Source organism: Rutidosis leptorrhynchoides, chromosome 7, assembly GCF_046630445.1.
Source record: "Rutidosis leptorrhynchoides isolate AG116_Rl617_1_P2 chromosome 7, CSIRO_AGI_Rlap_v1, whole genome shotgun sequence".
NCBI classification, from domain to species: domain Eukaryota; kingdom Viridiplantae; phylum Streptophyta; class Magnoliopsida; order Asterales; family Asteraceae; genus Rutidosis; species Rutidosis leptorrhynchoides.
The window spans coordinates 3,932,219-3,938,185 of NC_092339.1; positions in this window are offsets into that span (position 1 = coordinate 3,932,219).

Here is a 5,967-nt window from a genome sequence, read left to right on the forward strand (position 1 = left end):
CATCCTTAGATCATGTTAAATATGTATAAATACGTATATGTACACAATCGTATAATTATTGCATGTTATATAGTTCGTGATATCATCGATCAAATTGGACGGTCAAACGTAGTGTAAAACTCTTTTCAAAAACACAAGACTCAACAATTTGGATTACTTATAATGTTGGTAATGTTTAATTTATGTAAATATCAATCTTATATGTATAAAACGATCGAAAAAATCCGGGTCGTTACACGCACAGTGCAGCGGCGCGACACGTATGGCTGCGGCGCGATAATTTAAAGTTTTCAAAGTCATGAAGCCATTTAGAATGGGTCATAACCACGTTCATTTCCGCGTCGCGAGGAATGTGGTCGCGGCTCGCGTTTTCATATTTTTTGAGGTACACGTATTATTAAAAAAAAAATAGAATCAGGTACTGCATAACGCCGCGGCGCAGCCACTAATGTCGCGGCCCGATATTCCTGCTGCGCAGATTCTCACCCGACGGTCAAGGTTTTAATTCAAATGGGTCAACCTGACCCAACATTAAACCTGACGGGAATTTCACCCTTTTTAGGGGTTTTTGGATCTGTTTTCACCCACTATTCTTATACTCACCTCTCTAATACACTTAGAGCTCTCAAACCCTAAGTTCAATTATCACTAATTTTTGCCTAATTTCTTCAATTTCTTGTTCAATCATGCCGGTTAAGGTCCGATTTTGCTATTCTCTTGCTTTTTCTCTCATGTTTCTTGATTAATTTTATTAATTCTAGGGTTCATGTTTGAAATTTTGTGGGGTTTGTTTAATTGAGATTTTTATGCCTTATTATGTGATGAATTGTTGATGAATATGATATTATTGTGTTTTTTTCATGAATTTTTGTGTAGTTTATGCATAATATTGATTCTTGAGATTAGGGTAGCGATAAATCCGAATTTGATGTTGAATGTTTGGGGATTTTGCTTGTAAGAGAGATGTTTGCTACTAGATACATGTTTAAAGATAGTGTGGGGTGATTTGGGCTGGTCATATGTGATTTTGGTAATTGGTAAAAGCATGATGATTTTTGTGATTTGTGAGATGTTTATTTGGTTGTTGGAATTGTTTAATCTTCTTACAAGTTTAGAAGTTAACTTGTGATTATAGGAATTATTTATCGTAGGTTGGTGAATTAATTAGACGAGTTGTGAAATTGGGTTAAGTGATGATTGTTTAATGGGGCACTTACATTATATAGTGTTTTGAGAATTAGTTTGATATTGGTACCATGGAACAAAAACACATGTTTTAAATACTTGCTTTTATTTAAATGCCTAATTGAAATTGAAACGAGTATTAATGGTAGTTGATGCAAGTATGTGGAACATGTTGGTTTGATTATTATAATTGTCCTAACGCTAACTTTTCAAGGTTTTGTGTCTGGTTTGGTTCTTGTTTCATGTGTGCAGAGAAGCAGAGTTGATGTCCCTTCGTCCTCCACATCTCAATCATGAAGGGATGAAGATAGAAGAATGAACCCAGAGATTTGGTTGCAAAGAGTAGAAAACTACTCACAATACTTTGGATTTATTTCAGTTCTAAGTATACAAGCGACTTGGTATTTCAGTTGGGATGAGTTGAATAGAGCTACTAGTGAGATCAGGGATGAAATTACTGATATGTTAGCAATGTCAAGAAACTGAGTCTATCTTGGCACTTGGGAACGTGCTATGTCTTTGAGAGATGACCTTTATCGTGAGTTGGTGGTTGAGTTTTTCTCCTCTTTAAGTGTGCGTTCAAGAAGGGATCCTACGGATCAAGGGTTTATGACATTTCAGCTAAGTGGAGAGAATCGAGCCATGAGTAGAATGGATTTGGCTCGAGCACTAAATTTGTATGAGGAATTGGATGAGAAGTCTTTAAAACGGTACTTGAAAAAAGAAACCGAGTTTATAGGACACCCGGAGGATTATAACGAGCGAGACTTTTGGTATGAAATTTCAGGATTGACTCCATTTGTTTCCAATAAGTCGAAGGGGTCCGATATTCGGAGCAGACAGCTACAGTTACTTCATAAATAGCTTTCGTGTACTTTTTATGGTCGAAGAAATGGGAACGATAAAGTCAATTCGACCGAGTTGTGTATTATGCATCGTGTTCGGGCCGATGCACATGTTGATTTATGTATGTTAATTGCTACTTATTTATCTCATCATGCGAGGGAAACAAGGGCATCAAGGACACTTCTTGGTGGTCATTTTGTTACAAAAATTGCGAGGTTTTTCAACATTGATTTCAGCAGGTGTACGAAATTGACCGATCCATTACAGATTATGAAACCTTTTAATGTAAGGTTTTATATTAGTGCAAATTTTGTAATGTGGGATGCAAATCGAATTGGCTTAGTGGAGTATGTTCGGCAACAAGCGCCTGAGGCTGGTGATCATGATCAAGGAGGTGATGAGGCGGAGCCGGTTGCCCAGAATGTTCCTACAGGGGGTCACCTTGGGGTATTTCCCAAGAAATTTGGGATAACTTGGTCTCGAGGGTTGATAATGTGCAAATCGGTGTGTCGAAGAGTTTTAATGATTTTCGGGGAGAACAACGGTCGCATAATGACCGTATGTAGGAAAGTCAGCAGCAGGTCGATGAGAGGTCGGCCGAGTCCGTGCATGACCAGCAATGGATTGCTTATGGGAACGATTGGCAAAGGCACAATGTTCGTCTCTTCTACTTCAACCCGGATCATTATTATGGTACTACTTCTCAGACACCCGTGTATTATCGCAGTCCAGTTCGGCCACGAGTGCAGGCCCCGATTTATAGTGAGCAGGAAAGGTTGGAGGATGCGCGTCAGAGGTTTCAGCAGCAGTATCCGTACGGCAATTGGCCGTATGATGGTTTTCAATGAGGAGGGCCTGCGAGCCCGTTGATTATGTTGTAATTTGTTTAAAACTATTTCCTTTTCGTTGGTCTGTACTTGAATAATTATATTCTCTGATTGTGTACTTTGTAACTTATTTGAGGGACAGGGCGTTTCGGCATCGGGTGGTGCCACCTTGTCCTGTTATGTAGTTCGTTTGTTTTTCTTTTCTTAGGTTTGTTGGTGAAACGATTTTTCAAGTCTGGCATTAAGTTCAGCAAAACTGCATGATTGATGATATTGGTGTGATGATCGGGAATAGACGATGTTCTTATGCTGGCAGTCAGTTCAGCGCCATCTGTCACTGGCATTCCGCGATCAGTGGTTAAGCTCGATAAGTTTTTATATTTTCTTTCTCACATAACCCTTTTGATTTTTATCTAATTTTGATCTCAAGTGATGGGGACATTACTTGATCTCAAGTGTGGGGTGGGGGATGTAAAATCTCTCGGGTTGGTTGTTAATGGAATCATCATCATATTAGTTTTGATTTAAAAAGACTTGACGTTTCACGGGTTTTGGTCGTAAAAAAAATGAAAAATTAGGGGTAAAAAAATAGAAAAGTTAGTTTAAAAAAAATATAAAAAAAGTAGAAAAACAATTGAAAAGTCGGCCAAAACCTTTATTATGAAAATTGGCTTGGTATTTTATGGCATATTTCATGATTTCAAAGAAGCCAAAATTGTCCCACATGTTCATTATCTTGGACATGAAATCCTACGAGTTCGATGAACTTAATAGTAGGTTACCTGTACCAAAACGGGTGTAAAGCGTGAGAGAACGGTGATTGCATAGCGTGATTGTGACCGAATCACGTGCCAGATCAAAAACTTTTGGTTACTTGGTATAGCAGACTTTCGAAACTATATCATTTTATTATTACATCATTTAATGTTGTAATACTGTGGGAAGAGGAGCCTAGAGCTTCACCAGTGTTGTCCTTTTTAGGAACAATAGCTACGTGCTTGTGTTTGCTTAGACAACACAACCCATAGCCAAAAGCTATGGCACCCAAAGGTTTTTGGAATTTAAACCGAGTGTCAATTGAAATAGATTGGCATTCCCGAGTGAGTTGGATCCACTCATTAAGGAAGTAAAGTCTTTTGACCGTTTCACTTGGTACGTATACCGCTTAAGCTGTACCATTTCATTACCCATCATTTCACGATGAGGTACTGTCAGAGGTGAAAGTCTTGAACTTTCGAAACATGTTCATTATTTTGAATGTGAAATCCTACATGAACATAAAATTCATACGTAGGTCACTTGCACCAAGGCGGGTGTTAACCGTATGAACGGTGATAGTAGCGTGTGGTCGAAACCGGGCCATGTGCTAGATCGAAAACTTTAGCAGGGCGATTCTCATTGTTTCTCCTAACAAGGACAATGTTGCACCCGATCACTTTATTTAACCACATAGGATGTATCCATTCCATCCTAAAGGGAGTCAAGTCTCCCGAACGAAACACTTGCTGATTTGTTTCAGAAGTTGTAGTCCAGACCAGTTGTAGGGTGACGAAAAATCTTGAAAAGTCATTGCTAATATCGATTGGAAATCTACCAGGCCTCAACATCAAACAGGGAAACTGGTAGTCAAAGCTTATCTCAATGAGGGAGATTTGCTAGCCAAATGAGAAGCGCACCATGATACACAAAATGTCAGTGATTGATCAGATTCCCAGTGGATAACCTCCGGAAAGGTAAGATATCAGCTTTTAAGCCTGATGAACCTCAATCTCTATGATTGACTTAACGGATTAGATGATTACCTCATGATTATCGATGATATCTGGACGTAATGTGTATCCTTCTAAGCACATTATTTTCTTACCGACATCTCACGATGTTAGGTACTGTGGGAGGCATTGGCTTGACCAATTGCGGGGTAGCCCGTGTGTTCTTTTTGGCACACATGTTCGATAGCTATATTTTTGGTGCTCAGTTCCCACTTGATACCCGGTTCCTTTGAAGACTTACATTATAGTTCGAGACTCTTTGCTTCATTTTATTCGGTACGCTATTCGAGATTATATTTAGCTACTTTGTTCATATTATTTGCTTGAGGTTTGAGAAGTTAATTTCGGGGGAATGCAAGTGGGAGGTATGGTTGATATTTACTCCAAATTGTGCCCATGCTAGTTTTTGCTTTGTTGGTTATTCGTTTGGTTCTACATACATGTTGAAGAAGTTATTATATGGTAGAAGATTATTTTCGAGTTCGATTGCTTGAGGACAAGCAAAACTCTAGTGTGGGGTGGTTTGATATCGCATATTTTATACACGTTTTCCTTAGCGATATCGATCACATTTTAGTTCGTTCTGATACGATTTGGCGGTTATAATGATGATATTGAGAACATCCGAGTTTGAAGAGTTTATTGTTGAAGAGTGGCGTTTTATGGAGTTTTTGAGGCATGTTGTTAATCTATTATTACTACTGGTGCTCCGGGGTTGGAAACGTTAAGTACATATCGGGTATTTTGGTTCTAAGTTATTATTAGTATTGAAAAAGTGCAAAGGAAGGTTAGAATCAGAACAAGTTATATCTCGCGGCGCGGAGACTTGGGTCGCAGCGCGATAATCTTAAGGTTTCGTTATCAGGAAGGGGTTTAAAGAAAGGTCCAGAATCATCTATATGTCGTGCCGCGACAAATTGGGTCGCGGCGCGGTGTTTGCCTAGTTTCAATCTCAGGAGAGGATTTAAGGATGTTCCTGTGACGATCGCTCCAAATCCATATGGACGAACACGTCATTCATTGATTTCATTGCAAGGTATTTGACCTCTATATGATACGTTTTGTAAACATTGCATTCTTTTGAAAAGGCACACCATAAATGAATATTTAAATCAAAGGTTTTCGACATCTGATGATTTCTACATATAGACAATCACTGTAAATAATAGTTTACAATAGTACTTCCGTTGACAATGCAGTCAAAGTAAGATACATGGTGATGATTTGGTGAATGCAACGTTTCCTTGAAAAATATGCCATGTACGACTCCATGCACATAGCTTGTCTAACATATAAGCAAACAACGGAAGACTTCTAGGAAACCTAAGAATAAACATGCT